General features: G+C 37.7%; 1 pseudogene across 1 annotated transcript; it reads left to right on the top strand.

The window, feature by feature from the left end:
• The first annotated feature begins 1,401 nt into the window (after nucleotides 1–1,401).
• Nucleotides 1,402–2,025, top strand: LOC308244655 (high mobility group protein B3-like; annotated as a pseudogene). Its single transcript has one exon. The product of its transcript is annotated as a high mobility group protein B3-like (transcript).
• Nucleotides 2,026–16,710: the final 14,685 nt, after the last annotated feature.

Here is a 16,710-nt window from a genome sequence, read left to right as displayed (position 1 = left end):
AGGCAATGAAAGAAAAATGCCACATGATCTCACTCATTTATGGAAAATAAAGAACATTATAACCTGATGAATAAAAAGATAGATACAGAGGCAGTAAAGCACCAAACAGACTGTCAAATTAGAGCGGGAAGCCTGGGGATTGTTGGGGAGGGAGGGAAATAGATCAACCAAAGGACTTGTATGCATGCATATAAGCACAACCAATGGACACAAGACACTGCGGGGGTGGGATGAGGGCATGCGACGGGGTAGGGGAGGCTGGGGGAAGGTCAATGGGGGAAAAAAGGAGATATATGTACTAATATATGTAATACTTTAAACAATAAAAAAATAAATAAAAATAAAATTTATAAAACCCTCGCAATAGCACAAGGTAGATATTACTATTATCCTCATTTTACAGTTGATGAATCAAAGCAATGGAGAGGATAAGTGACTTGCCAGAGACCACACAGCTAGTAAATGAGAAAACTTGAAGCAAAGCAGATTCATATAGGGTTTCTCCAAAAAATGTATACATATTTTAACAGCTGATAGCTGTTAAGTGAAAGTGAAATGTATTTTAATAAACACTGCCTTTATAATTTTTAAAAGTGTGTGTATACATTTTTTGGGACTCGCTGTATATCCCAGGTCTAAGTGTATGCTCACTATGTTATACAACTTAACTGAAATATAAGTATTACTGAATTTCTGAAATTTTGCAGACAAGAATCCCTCTTATTTTGTGATTGTAATTGTGATTTTACTTAATTTACTCCAAGTATTGTATTTCAATTATATTCTGATCTTGTTAGTTTATTTTTATATCATTTTGACCTATTACTATAAATCATGGTCTCAGGGAAAACACATATTTACAGAAGAATATAATTACAAATCGAATATTCTTTAAAATCAAACTCTTCTACATGTTTTCATGAGTGGAGAGGAGGCTCAAAGTTGTAACACCAGTTTTCTACCATGTAAAAATTTAATGTTATTGAACACAGTTTAAACAAGATAGAGAATCTCTGATTGTTTTTACAGGTCTAAGAACTATTTATTGTCTTGTGTTTTTTTGTCAGAAATTTTTACCTGCTTGGTAGCATAATGATTTATTAAATGAATAACTGATATTCATTATATTAAATGAATAATTGAAATTCCCATTTAGCGGCAGACCAAAGTTTTAGTGAGTGTACTGGCATACTGCTAAAGGTATTTTCCATCCCAGCATCCAAGTCATTATCGGTCCACAGGATTTTTTGTTGTTTTGGGGGAGAAGGAGCATTATTTTATTTTGTTTTTGAGACTATGATTATTGGAAATTTTTTTTTAATTTTTGAGGCAGCTCTGGTGGAGGCAGCTAGCATGAGGCTGGGGGCACTGAGCCTCACCTTGCACCCTGCGCTGCCCAGACTAGCGAACAATACAGTCAGGATGGCTAAAGGTGATCCCAAGAAGCCAAAGGGCAAGATGTCTGCTTATGCCTTTTTTCTGAAGACATGCAGAGAGGAACATAAGAAGAAAAGCCCAGAAGTTCCAGTCAATTTTGCAGAATTTTCTAAGAAGTGCTCTGAGAGGTGGAAGACAATGTCAGCAAAAGAGAAATCTAAATTTAATGAGATGGCAAAGGCAGATAAAGTACACTATAATCGGGAAATGAAGGATTATGGACCAGCTAAGGGAGGCAAGAAGAAGAAGGACCCAAATGTCCCCAAAAGGCCAACGTCTGAATTTTTCCTTTTCTGCTCAGAATTCTGCCCCAAGATCAAATCCACAAACCCTGGAATTTCTATTGGAGATGTGGCAAAGAAGCTGGGCAAGATGTAGAATAATTTAAGTGACAGTGAAAAGCAGCCTTACAACAATAAGGCTGCAAAGCTGAAGGAGAAGTTTGAGAAGGATGTCACCAACTATAAGTCTAAAGGCAAGTTTGATGGCGCAAATGGTCTTACTAAAGTTACCCGGAAAAAGGTACAAGAAGAAGATGAAGAGGAGGAGGAGGAAGAAGATGGGGAGGAGGGGGAGGGGGAGGAATAAAAAAACTGTTTATTTGTCTGCTTGTGAATACCTTAGTGTAGGGGAGTGCCCTAATTGACACAGCTCTTATTTGAGAGGTGTCTGTTGCCCTCAGTAGGATTAATTACATATTTGGATCTGATCATATGTAGTCTCTCAGAGTGCTCCAGAAATTGTCCGTGATTTGCATGAAGTGGCCATGGGTGTCTGGAGCACCCAGAAACTGTATCAAAGTTGTACATATTTCCAAACATTTTTAAAATGAAAAGGCTCTCCTGTTCTCCTCACTGTGTCCTTTGCTGTTGGTGTGATAAGGCATTTAAAGATGTTTCTGGCATTTTCTTTTTTTTTTGTAAATCTGTAAGGTGGTGTTAACTATTTGGTTATTGGCTAGAACTCCTGAGTTCTCAACTGCACATATCTATAGTTTGTAAAAAGAACAAACAACCAAGACAAGCTCTTGATGCTCTTTGCTTAGTGTTGAGACTTGAGGAAGATGCCTTTTGGAGGGGCTGCAGCTCAGGGCGTGCACTGTGAGGCTGGACCTGTGGACAATGCAGTGAGCATCCATTTAGCTTCAGGTTGTCTTGTTTTTGTATATAGTGACATAGCTTCCTGACATTCTTAGCTGTGGAAAATGGGGGTCAGCTGGCATGAAAAGTGTTTGGTTGCGACCCACAGGTTGAGAACCGCTGCTGTAGAGCCTAAGACCATTGGAAAACACAGATATTTACATTACGATTCATAACAGTAGCAAAATTACAGTTATGGAGTAGCAACGAAAATAATTTTATGGTTGGGGGTCCCCACAACATGAGGAACTGTATTAAAGGGTCGCGGCATTAGAAAGGTTGAGAACAACTGCTTTAGTGGAAAGAAAACGCAGTGCAAGAGATAAAACAGCAACAAAATTTTTATTCAAGAATTTCACAGGGCTAAAGCATAAACTGAATCTTGACATGAATGTGAAGAATGAATAACATTTATTCATAATTGGAAATTGATCTGATGTCTGAGGGAACATGAAATACTCCTCTCCATTGTGGGTTGTGCTGTCATTTCTGTGACCATTGAAGAAATTCATGTTACATGTGACCACAAAATCTTCAAGTGGCAAACAATAGGATATGAGTTGGAAGAAATTCCTCATGTGAATAATTAATTATTCTGAGAGAAGCTGTAGGATTACTTCAGAATATTATAATATTTAAGTAAAATATCATCCCCTTCCTGAAAAGGGAATTCTTAACAAAAGGTGAAATTTATTAAGGACAAAACTACATATGATTCCTGTGATCACCCGTCTCCTTTAGTTTCCAAGAGACCAATATGATATTTGGGATTCATTCTAATATTCTGTATGCCAGGAATAGAGTTAAACAGGAACTATTCTGAGTGAGGTAGTAAACATGTAGTTGATTCTTGAATAGTTAAAAAGAACAATTGTGTTTTGATATCTATCTGTATTAATTTTAAGCAAATTAATTTCATTCAGTGTCATTTGGAATAATAGATATACTATTTCTAACTTCCAGGAAGGTTTTGCTAAATAAAAGAGATGAATATTAGATAAGTCTTTAGACAAATGCCTGAAGCATAAAAAATTTTCTGGTTTTCATTTTCTGCTTTCTGAAAATTCTTGGTTTTGAAATACTTTTTATTCACAAATGTAACAAATAACAACTTTTAATAATACTTTGATAAAAATGTAAATGATTTTCTGAAATAATAAATAATATAAGATTAAACGTAAATTCTTTAGGAAAGTATTTTTGACTAAGGATGATTGGGCTTCTTATTTTCAAAAATGGCTTTGCCTGGAAAACTCTAGAATGTGTCTGGATCCATATGTCTGAGGCTGATTATTCCATGATATATGTCTGCAATTTTTCATATCAGAACAATATCTGAGGAAATCTCCATTTAAATTTATCTACTTGTCTACAAATTAGAAATTTTTAAAAAATGTAATATTGTTTTTATTTAACTTTAAAAACATTTCAGCATTCTAAACATACAAAAATAACAGAACATTGTAAACTGTGTTTAGTACAGAAGGTTCTTAAAGTTTTATTGATGCAGTGACTCTTCACTTTGGTGACAATGAAGAGTTGTACAGTTGTTTTTTTAAAACAAACAGTTTAAAACTACCACATTTAACTAAAAATGATCCAGACACTTTTCATGCCAGCTGACCCCCCTTTTCCACAGCTAAGAATGGCAGGTTGAGAACCACTAGCAGGGTCGCCTAAGACCATCGGAAAACACAGATATTTACATTACGATTCATAACAGTAGCAAAATTACAGTTATGAAGTAGCAACGAAAATAATTTTATGGTTGGGGGTCACCACAACATGAGGAACTGTATTAAAGGGTCGCGGCATTAGAAAGGTTGAGAACCACTGCACTAAAGCCATTAACAGGAGGCAAGCCACTGAATGGCTTTGTAAGTAGCTTTTTTGAATAACCTCCCTGGGGATATTACAGAGATAGAGAAACTTTAATAGCATTTTGTTTTCCTCAGCACATCCCCAGATTTTAATGTGCCTGAATTTAATACACTAGAAACAAGCATATGTTGTCTTACCTAAAATGTCTTCTCATGTCTAAAAAAAATCTACCACAAAAATACTAGTTGCGCCCTAGCCTACTTGTCTCAGTGGATAGAGCGTTGGCCTGCAGACTGAAGGTTCCTGGGTTTGATTCTGGTCAAGGGCATGTACCCCGGTTGCAGTGTGGGGTGTGCAGGGGGGCAGCCGAACAATGATTCACTCCCATCATTGATGTTTCTATCTCTTCTCCTCCCTTCCTTTCTGAAATTAATAAATATATATATATATATAAAAATACTAGTTGCTTGATATATCCTATATAATAAAAGCCTAATATGCTAAGTGTCTGATCATCTGGTCGGCCATTCAACCAATCAAATGTAATATGCTAATGATATGCTAAGACCACTCAACTGCTCACTATGATGTACACTGACCACCAGGGGGCAGATGCTCCAACCAGTAGGTTAGCTTGCTGCTGGGGTCCAGCCAATCAGGACTGAGCAGGACACACGCTGGAGCCCTCCCACGACCCGTCCCCAGCTGGCCAACCTCCCATGTCCCTCCCCAGCCCCGATCATGCACCCTCTCGCAATCTGGGCTAAGGGACTCTCCCCCCACACCGAGTGCACGAATTTCATGCACCAGGCCTCTAGTTTATATATAAGTAGAAAAACTAAAATAATGAACAAAGAACACAATCACAGCATAATCTGCAAAAGCAGGAGGTTATTGTCCTTCATGGCAAATAACATGTCATGGATATTTTTGAACATTTATTATTTTTCCCCTTAGTTTGTCTTTGCATATCAGATTCTACCATCATGCACAGTATATTCAATATGAGATATAATATTACTGAGTTTACCTTCTCTTAAGTGCTAATGCTTTAGCCAAATACTATTACAGTCATAATCTAGTTATTAAAATAAATCACTCAGACCCAGCTGGGTGTAGCTCAGTGGTTGAGCGTCGACCCAGAAACCAAGAGGTCACCGGTATGATTCCCGGTCAGGGCATATGCCCAGGTTGCAGGCTCGATCCCCAGTGGGAGGCATGCAGCAGGCAGCCAATCAATGATTCTCTCTCATCATTGATGTTTCTATCTCTCCCTCTCCCTTCCTCTCTGAAATCAATAAAAATATATTTTTTTTAAAAAATCTATAAAATAAACCACTCAGGGAAAAGTTCATTTAAATCATTTCATAATCTAAACTTTCAGTAACAATAATTATGTATAGTCAGTAATAACAAATCTTACTGCAAACAATGTTACACTATTTTCTCTACCAAACCTATTCTCTACATCAGTGCTTAGGTAAATTATACTTTCCTGAAAGTTTTCGTAATACAGGGTTTTTTAAAAAAGCTAAATTTCAAATTATTTTCTTTTCATTGCAGCTAAACTTTAAGTGAATTTTCAAAATGAAGTGTTATTTGGGCACAGATACAAATCAGCATACATAAATAGTGTCTTTAATTTGCTACGCCATTTGGTATTAGAAAAAGTATAGTGAGCTTTTAAGGAAAAGGACTTGCTATTATTTTTTATTTCATTTATTTTTTTACAGCAGAAATTTACTTAAAGTTTCTGCTTTTGAACGTTCTGCTTTTGAATTCCAACTATTTAGTACGTACTATGTCAGATACTTCTAAAGGACAGAAAATACAACAGTACATAATCCTCTTCTCAAGTAACTCACAATCTTTTGAGGATGGCAATATAACCTCATACAACAGAAGATAGATTCGATGTACTATATTGTGAGAACCATATAATCGTTTCATGTAAGATAGCAGACTGAGCAAATACAAGCTCTTGCTGTCCTCCATTTTCAATTGAAATAAAAATAGTGTTATATTCTTACAGTGGAATAATACACAGCAATTAAAAAGAAAACAGCAAGGATGAGTCTTAAAGGCATTATTTTGATTGAAAAAAGCCAGTTACAAAATATTATGTAATCTGTCATTTAATTATGCAAAGTTCAAAAGGAGAAAAAACTGGTCTATAGGGTTAGCAGTCAGAATATAGGTTACCTCTTGGTGGGAGGAAGGCAATAATTGGGAAGTAGCACAAGAGAAATGTTAGAGTAGTGGAGTTATATAGGTGTTTGCATATGTAAAAATTCATTGAGGTATAAATTTATGACTAGTGTATTTACACCTAGTACAATTTGTCCTTTACAATATGTGTGTTATGCCTCAATTGAAGAGAAAATAGTAAAATATTACACAATGTAATTCTAGTTTATTTTCATTATGGACTAAGAATATATTTCTTAGGCCATACTTTGTTTTCTTACAAATTGAAGTCAAGACCCTCCACCAGCAAAAAGATTGACTTGCTTTATTGTGATATTTACTTTATTGGGTAAATATCTGGAAGTAAAGCCACAATATCTTTGAGGTACACCTGTATGTTTTTTTTTTTTAATTTGTTGAGGTTTGATTTATGGCCAAGACTTTAGTGAAGCACCTTCTAATATAAGCATTAGATTTCTTCAGAATCCCCCCCTCCCCATAGAATGCTTCTAATATATCATATCCACTTTGGGAGTTTGCTTTGTTGCGCTATATTCTTCCTAGTCCAGTGTCTCTTTGAAACAACTCAGGCAGCTTTTGAGCCAAACTGCAAAAGAACTTCCCATATTTCCCTATTCAGGTTCTGAAAACTTCTGCAAATTGCATGTGTACTGGTTACAGATACTTTGTATATTATCTGAGCAGATGGATCACAAACATCTTGTGAAAATATCTGTTCCACCACCCTTAATTCTTGTTTCTACTAAAGTCCCCTCAAATTCAGATTTGTTTCTGATGTCTTTGTGGATTAGGCCAATAGGATTAATAAATAAATATAATTCCACTAAAACCTAGATAGTCTTGCTAGTCTCTAAGCTTTTTGCCTGAATATTATCAGTGTATGGTAGGGCTAATTATTTCTCACAGTAGAACTACCTCTGGTTGCTCCAGTTCATATAATTATTAGGACTTTCCCAGGTTAGGTTAGACCGGTGGTTGGCAAACTGCGGCTCTCGAGCCACATGCGGCTCACTGGGTTAGACCTTAAATTTTGGCTGGATTTATCCGTCAATCTCTGTTTTTCATCTGGTGACGCTTATCCTTAATTCATCCTGACCTTCTTTCTCTAAAGAGGTGATTATCATATTATCACTGCAGCACACTGGCTGTTAGTGATTTTTAATTTCAGTATCTAGTCACCCTAAGAAGACCACTTCAATAGGCCACTTCCTACAAACTGTTGAAAAATGCTAAGAGTCTTTGATTTGACACTACATTGAATGTTTCATTTTAAGGACTTGTTTTCTTTGAACTCTTGGAAATTTACCTTGACTATTTTTATTTTCTCTTTCTCTCTCAAAAGCTGTTATCCGGATGTTTGTCCCTCTTTTATTCTCCATGTTTATCTGCTGTTCTATCATATTTGTTTCCTTCTAGGAAATTATCTTATAATCGATTAATACACTGTTTAGCTATCCATTATTTTAGGCAATCCATCCATTATTCTCTTATTTCAACTAAATTTTTCACACCTACTATTTCCACTTCATTATTTTTTATCACATCTTGTTCCATATTGATATCATCCCCCACGCTTTTTACATATTTATTAAGTTTATTTCAAATTTTGACTGCTATGTTGACCAATTTTTAATTTGAAGATGTTATATTCCTATAGTTTTCAATTTAAAGAAATTATATCTTATTATTTTAGCTATTGGTATTATTATCATCGCTATTTTGGCTTATCCCTAATGCGATAGGTTACCTGTTAATATGAATGAGGGAGGGGCAGAAGAAAGAGCCTTGATCAATACTCTGGGGTCAAGTGTAGATGAAGGGATGGGCTTTCAGGTGAAGAGCCATAATTAATCATTCCCATTTGGTTTCACTACGTCAAGTAGCTTTCCAGGTCAATGACCAACCTTCAAACACCAAGGAAAACGTGTCTCTCTAGATTGTCACCCATCAGCCCTGGAAGTCTGGAGGGAAATGGCTGAAAGAGAGAAAGTCAAGGCTGGTCAGTGGCTCCCGCTTTTCCTCAATTCCCCACCCTTTCGAGGGATTGTCCTGTCGTGATTTTAACCCAAGGAAATGCCCAGCCGGGTGTGTGCCATTTGAGGTTCTGGTCTTCAGACGTTTGGATGACCATTGCCAATTTATGCAACAAGAGGAAAGACAAGGGAGAAGCAAAGACCCTATTTAAACCGCTCTTTTCTAATTTATGTTAGAATTGCTGAGCCAGAAGCCCTTTGCTGCAGGCTACAGTCATTTACCTACCTTGCCACACATCACTTCAAAGGAGCCTTCTTTTTTCCTAGGAATCCCTCATATTTTTATGAGGCCATATTGTGTTTTCCTCAACAGTTTCCCTAAGGTTGATTTGCTGGAGGGAGGCAACAGCTTGTGCTAATTTGAAATCTTGGCATAAATTGGAAACTCCTAAAGGCAGGTTTATGAACAGAAAACAAAAGACAAGATTGCTGCAGTAGGATCAAAGTAGGCTATAGAATAGTCTTCTGAGATGTATAAGATCAGAATTCTGAAAGGAATCTCAAACATCTTCTAATCCTCCACTTAACTGCCCTGCTGGCACACGTTTCAGCTGTTAATTCATTTAACAGTCTGCTCTCAAGTGAATGGCCGGCAGAGCGAGTTTAAAGTGTAGAAAAACTGGAAGGAAAGTTTTTATTGAAACTTGTTTTAAAACTATAAGTTACATCAAATATTTAGTGTAAAACAAACTTATTTCAGTACAGGTAAACTTAAAACTAGAGGTAGAATGTGAAGTTCTAGCATAGGTATCTAAATCCCTACTTTGAGCTGCGACATGTATTTGAAGAAACCTGTCTCGTGCTCTTCAAATATAATTTATGTTGTAGTTGCTTGAATTCACAGTTCTGTAAAACCATCATATAATGTGACAAGCAAAAAATCTGAGATGTTCTTAATTAAATTAGAGTGGCCAGGGGGTGAGAGAAAGAGACACAACAGTTAGCTTGTTAATAGCTGTCCATCAGCTCTGACTAAGACTGCTCACATGCCTGTATATCTGTTGGAATTTAGGATTAATTTCCAGGTGGCTATTTCTGCTGTTATCCAAAAGAGAGAAAAGCCAGGGGCCAGAGAACCCCAGGAACCTCCACTTTTTATTTACACATGAACTTTCCAATCTGCTGCCCACAGCTAATCCACAATCCACTAGAGAGCAACACTTCTTCCTAGTGGACTCTACTGAGCCTGAACCAGAACTTGCCCCACTTCACATTGTTTTATCCCCTTCTTCCCTTCAGTTTGGCCTTTTTAGTAGGGGGAGGGTTCTGTTCTTCCCTCCTTGTGCACAAATCAAAGTTAAATACATAGATTTACTGTTCCCAGGCTTTTTGTTTTCATTAACACTCTATTTCAGAGGTTGTGGGGTGAATCTTTTTTTTTTTTTTTTCTAGCAGCGTAAGTTCTCTTGCTAGGGTCCTGTAAATTATACTGACAAGAGAAAGACAAGCAGAAGTTTATTAACAGTGCATGTATACACTTGGGAACAATCAGTGATAAGTAACTTAAACGGGTGGGTAGAACTTGGGCTTATATAAGTATCTTAACAAAAGCACAATAAATGTTTAAAGAAGTAACAAGATGTTATGCCCAAATTTCGTGATTCCCAAAGACCACGAGGGAGCCGAGTCCGATGCAAAAGCAAAGAGCCTTTTAATCGAGCTAGCTCGAGCTCAGTCACACACACACACACACACACACACACACACACACACACACACACACACACACACACCCCCCCCCCCCCCCCCCCCCCCCCCCCCCCCCCCCCCCCCGGCGCAGCGGCGAGGTGGAGAGAGAGAGAAAGAGTCAGCCCCCAAACGCGCTGATTTATAGGGGGCCTGGGAGAGGTAGGAGGGGTGAGGTAGTGTGGCCTCCGCTGATTGGTCGGGATCAGGTTGCACATGGGGGCAGGGTGCGGCTTACCTTCCCCTTGCATTTCTATTGGCTAATTCAAAAGTGTGGGTTGGGCTCTTGGAGAGGTTCTAGGGCGGGAACCTGACTCCACGAGGTGAAAGATATGGAACAAAGGGAACATAGAGTCGGTCTCTCCCCGCCCTTTCAAAGACAAAAAAAAAAAAAGGAGTTTGATCTTCTAGGGGAGTTGTGGGAATGCAAATACTATATGAGAAACCAATGGTAGATAAGGGCTTCTGGTGCCTTCTCTAGGCTAATAAGGGTCTAGAGTTGTCTCTGGAAAACAGGGGAGGAGGACGACTTTACAAATTTATGTCCTGCTTTTAGGCAAGCAGAGGGAGGCAAAGAGCTTCTCTTATAACTGCTTCTCCTCAATGGCCTTAAGTTCAAAATAATCCTTAGGCCAAAGTTGCATAGTTGGGTGGAGGGGGGTGCATATTCTGCTATCTCTCACTATGATAGGCATCATCTCTTAATAACCCATGATAATAAATGCTCTTTGTATCATTCTGAACTATAATCCAACTGTCAGTTTATTGCACAAAAGAAAAGAGGTGTGTGTTGGGGGGTAAACTATATTGTAAAATTTAAAATAATGTCCTAAAAAACTGTGCTTTTGTGTTTTGATTCATAGTCTTCATTATTCCTTTTTCTTTCTTTGGTGAATGACTATGCTAATCACCTGGCATTTACTGCTTCTCCTTTCAAATTGATTTAATGGTGTTGAACTTATTTTACTACATTTAATTGCTTAACTGTAGGTTTTCATTCTATAGATAAAAAAGGTCAAATGCTAAATTTGAGTACTTAGAGCAGTAATTGAAGTCATTATATCCAGGAGAGATTTAATGATTGTTGATGACACAGTATTTACATGGCAATGTTGACTTCTTACTTCAAGATCTATTCACTCATGAACTATTGTGTTGCCATAGGAGAGTTCTAGACCTGAATATTATGCTGGTGGAGTGAAAACTGAACCCTGATCAATTTAAAACACTTCATTTGAATATCTGTTATTATTACTCATCTGTACTTACTGCCATAGTAGTAATTAACTAAGCTTTATACTGAGTTTTGATCTTTTTTCTTTAATCAAAATATATTTGTTTTATGGTTATATGATGCAGAATATAAACTATGTCTATTGGTAGCTAATTTCACAAGTAGATTGTTTTTTAAAACTTTGTAGTATAGAGTCAAAGGAAATATGTCTTACGGAAGAGCAGCCAGGAAAGCTGCCTTAAGCATAAACATGAAGAAAAGGCGTATGCACTGTTTATTTTAGGGATATGAGGTTTGTATGCTAGTAAAATCTATAGAGTTGATTTTCTTTGTGTGACAGGTTACATTAACTGATTTTCTCTATGGCAGGTAGGATATGAGCAAGGTCTACAAAGATTATTTCAGGTTTAAATAAGACTTTTTTGGATCATGATTAGAACACTAAACTACCTATATCTTCTCTGATTTTGAACCAAAGAAAATTATTTGTCTTATATAAGCATACAGTTAAGCATGCAAATTGTAAGAATCAAGTACCAGCAACAATTAAATCAGAGCCCATGAATTTGTAAATTCATGTTGTATGTCGATCACACAATTTCATTCCTGGAAGTGAATATAGAATCTAATTAACTAATTGCTTAATTTTAAAGATGTGGAAAATGACAAAAGCATGACCAAAGCAAAATTACATAGAGAAGGTTCAGTTTCCTGATATAATCAAGAGCATGGATTTTCAGTCCAGGTTCCATTATTTAATGTCGGGTTACCCTGGGGAAGCCACTCCTCTAAGTTTCTACACTTGTTTTTCAAATTGTAGATGTGATTAAGTGCTTATGTAGAGAAAATGAGTGATAGACATTCTATATTTAAATGTAGTGACCTATCTTATGGATGAACCCATTTAATTTTTATAACCATCTTGTGAAGTAGAGAGTATTAACTCTCCCATTGTAAGATGAGGAACTGATGCATAGAGAAGAAACTTGCTCAATATAACATGGCTGGTAGGAAAGAGAGTCATGGTTCTTAACCACTATGGTATAATACACCCTATAGTGAGTTGTCTTCCTAAGGAAAAAACAAGCACCAAGTATATGTATTTTAGCTGTGACTTTTGTTCTGTCCTCTAAACAGTAGCCATCTCATCTGCAGTATTATAATATTCTCATTGCTATCTGGTCTTCATTCATTTCATTTTTCTAACATTGATCTCTCACATCTTATCAACAAAAATTTAGTGACCATTCTTCACTGTCTTAGCATTTTTCACCACCACACCATCTTATCAAATAAAAGAAGGTCCCACCTCATTAGAAATTGGAACACTGCAACTTGAAACAAAAAAAATAGTTTGGGGACCTACTCAGAGACCCCAAGTTGGTATAAAGATTATTTGAAGATGAAGGTATTTGAGACTTAACAGATGAAAAAAAAAAAAAAAGAAAAAGTGTTCTCAGAATTCCTGTTATCTGACTAAAAGCAAAAATTTCTGAGAAATAACTGCCAAAATTTCTTCTTTGGGGCAGCTGCTGCTCCAGGAGAGACACCCAGAGTAAACCTACATAAATTCCCCTCCCGATGGAAAGATCATTTGCACCTGCATAGACATCCACTGTCACTCTCTTATCTCTCACTTATTCCCCTAAAATCCTATTTGATTCTGAAGGAAAGCTCTTTGTCCTTTCTATAATAGTCATTACTTTCTCCTCCCTTCCCCCTGCTAAGTTAGGTATATAAGCCCTTCACTTGAACCATTTAAAGAGCCACTTAGACCGGCTGGCATGACTGGATGACTGGATGTTTGAACCAGGAAGTCACCATTCAATTCCCAGGCTACCAGCTTGATCCCCAGTGTGGGGCATGCAGGAGGCAGCTGATCAATGATTCTCTCTCATCATTGATATTTCTATATCTCTTTCCCTCTACCTTCCTCTCTGAAATCAATAAAAATATATTAAAATAAAGAGCCACCTATTTCTTTGGCTCCCATGTGCATATGAATTAATCTTTCTCTATTTGTAATCTGTCTTTTGTCAGTTTTACTCACATGCCTCAGGTATTTAACTTTAGAGGGTAGAGAAGAAAGTTTTTCCTCCCCTAAACAACATTGCCTATACCCATAATATTGGCAAAGGTCATTAAAACTGAATAATCCTATCTAATAAAAGAGTAATATGCAAATTGACCATCACTCTAACACACAAGATGGCTGCCCCCATGTGGACACAAGATGGCCGCCACAAGATGGCCAGCAGGGGAGGGCAGTTGGGAGGGACCAGGCCTGCAAGGGAAGGCAGTTGTGGGTGATCAGGCCAGCAGGGGAGGGCAGTTGGCGTGGGGGGGGCAGGGAGCAGGCCTGCAAGGGAGGGCAGTTGAGGGCGATCAAACCTGCAGGGGAGGGCAGTTAGGAGTGACCAGGCTAGCAGAGGAGGGCAGTTGTGGGGGGGACCAGGCCTGCAAGGGAGGGCAGTTGTGGGTGATCAAGCCTGCAGGGGAGGGCAGTTAGGGGTGACCAGGCTGGCAGAGGAAGGAAGTTGGGGTCAACTGGGCCTGCAGGGAAGGGCAGTTGGGAGGGACCCAGGCCTGCAGGGGAGAGCAGTTGGGGAGGACCAGGCCTGCAGGGGAGGGCAATTAGGGGTGACCAGGCCTTCAGGGGAGGGCAGTTAGGGGCAAATAGGCTGGCAGGAGAGCAGTTAGGCATCAATCAGGGTGGCAGGGGAGTGGTTAGGGGCAATCAGGAAGGCAGGCAGGGGAGCAGTTGGGAGCCAGCAGTCCTGGATTGTGAGAGGGATGTCTGACTGCCCGTTTAGGCCCAATCCTGGTAGTCGGATATCCCTCGAGGGGTCCCAGATTGGAGAGGGTGCAGGCTGGGCTGAGGGACACACATCCCTGTGCACGAATTTCGTGCACCGGGCCTCTAGTGATAAATATTGTCAGAGATGTGGGAGAGGGCTTGAGCTCTCATGGGCTATGAGTATATGATATTAGCTGGCAGGGCTTAGTAATATTGACGAAGATTCTCTCCTTGACCAAACTTCACCAGGCTCCTTTGAGCCCTCTGCTCCTCTAGGCTCTGGTGTTCATCCTTGTAGAGTCCAATTTTAGTAAAATCTTGTCAAGTCAGTTTAGGCAGAAGTCTTCACCCTTGATATTGGATCAGCCATGATATCTTGTCAAACTCCTCATCCTCCATCATCCCCTTCAGGTGATATCTGATCACCCAGGCCTTCCTTTAGTGAGACTTTTGTTAGGTCTGTTCAGCAAAGAATTAGCCTACCCTCTTAGTAATTTTCCATCCACTAAACCTTATCTATAAATTTTACTTTTCCTTGTTGTATTCAGAGTGGAGCCCAATCTCTAGGAAACCCCAGTGTAGTAGACCCCTAAGTAAAGTCTGTCTTACCATCTTTAACAAGTATCAGAATAATATTTTTTAGACAGTTTAAAGAGTAAAGTAGAAATCAAGGTCTTGGGTCCATGCCAGAGAAAATTTCAACAGGACCACAATGAGAAGTGTATAAAGATGTTTAGAAAGTCTTGTTTGTTAAGAAGATATTTGATAAATGTCTATCACTGAGAGAATTACTAAGAAGATATGGTGATTATTTATTCTGAATCAAAAATTAGATGGAAGGATAAATGGATAAATGTTTTTAAAATATATTTTTATTTTAAAATATATTATCCAAAATGGATAAATGTTTTTAAAATATATTTTTATTGATTTCAGAGAGGGAGAGAGAGAGAGAAAGAGATCGAAGCATCAATGATGAGAGAGAATCACCAGTTGGCTGCACACCCCACACCAGGGATTGGGTTCGCAGCCTGGGTATGTGCCCTCACTGGGAATTGAACCTCGGCCTCCTAGTTCATAGGTCAATGCTCAACCCCTCGGCCATGCCGGCTGGGCCAAAATGGATAAATGTTAAATGCAAAATGCTGTGTACAAAAGTACAAAAAATAATACTTACCAATCTTTAGCTTTCTTTTATAATGCTTTAATATCTTCTTGAATTTAATGAAACTGCTAGTTCCTTATCCCAATAAGTTTTTATTTCAGGGTACCTTGGTATTTGTGGTTCTTATTGTAATTTCCAGAGTTAAACATAGTAGACACATATTTTCATTCATTTTTGCTTAATTCTGTTCTATAATGGAAATCATTCAATGATTTAAAATTGGTATTGGTTTGTCAAAGTTTTTATGTTTTAATACCAAATATTGAAATAAAAATATGCTGTGTGTCTGGAAAGTCTTTATTTCTGTTTCATATCTAAAGGATAACTTTGCTGGATATATTATTCTCAACTGGTAATTTCTCTCAGTATTTTGAACATTTGGTTCCACTATCTTCTAGCTTATAGTGTTTCTGCTGAGAAGTTCGATGATAGTTTCATGGGCTTCCCTTTATATGTTATTTTCTTCTTTTCCCTGGCTGTCTTTAGAATTCTTTGTCATTAATTTTTGACAGTTTTAATGCAATGTGCCTTGGAGAAGGCCTTTATGGATTAAAGTAATCAGGCGTTACGTTTGCTTCTTAGATTCAAGAATCTAGTTTTTTCCATAGGTGTGAGAAGTTCTTATCAACTATTTGTGTGAATAGACTTTGTGTTCCCTTCCCTCTCTTCATCTTCTGGTATGCCTATTATTCGTATTGCTCTTTCTGGTGAATTCAGAGAGTTCTCATAGAGTTCTTTCATTTTTTATGTTCAAGTCTCTCTTTTTTCCCTCTGCTTCATTTCCAGGTATCTATCTTCAGATATCACTATTTTTTTCCTCCATCTTGTTAGCTCTATATTCTATGTCACTAGTTCATTCTTGATCTCTTTTATTGAGTTTTTTATCTCCAGAATTTCTATTTGGTTCTTGTTAAAAGTTGCAATCTTTTTGGTAATTTGGTAAACAAAACTCATTTTGTTTGTTGATTTTGTTTCTGAGTTCATTAAAAAACCTACCTGTATTTTCTTGCATCTCCTTGATTTTTTTTCAGAACTGCAATCTTGAATTCTCTGTTGTTTAAAACACATATTTCCATGTATTTAAGTTTATTTTCTAGAGATTTTTCATTTTCTTTCTGAGCTGCCTCGTTACATTGGTTGTTCATGGTATTTGATAGATTCCTTCTTTGTCTGGGCATGTATATATGAAT

The sequence above is a fragment of the Plecotus auritus genome (assembly GCF_963455305.1).
Source record: "Plecotus auritus genome assembly, chromosome: 3".
In the NCBI taxonomy this organism is placed as follows: domain Eukaryota; kingdom Metazoa; phylum Chordata; class Mammalia; order Chiroptera; family Vespertilionidae; genus Plecotus; species Plecotus auritus.
This window is presented reverse-complemented; position numbering and strand designations above follow the sequence as displayed.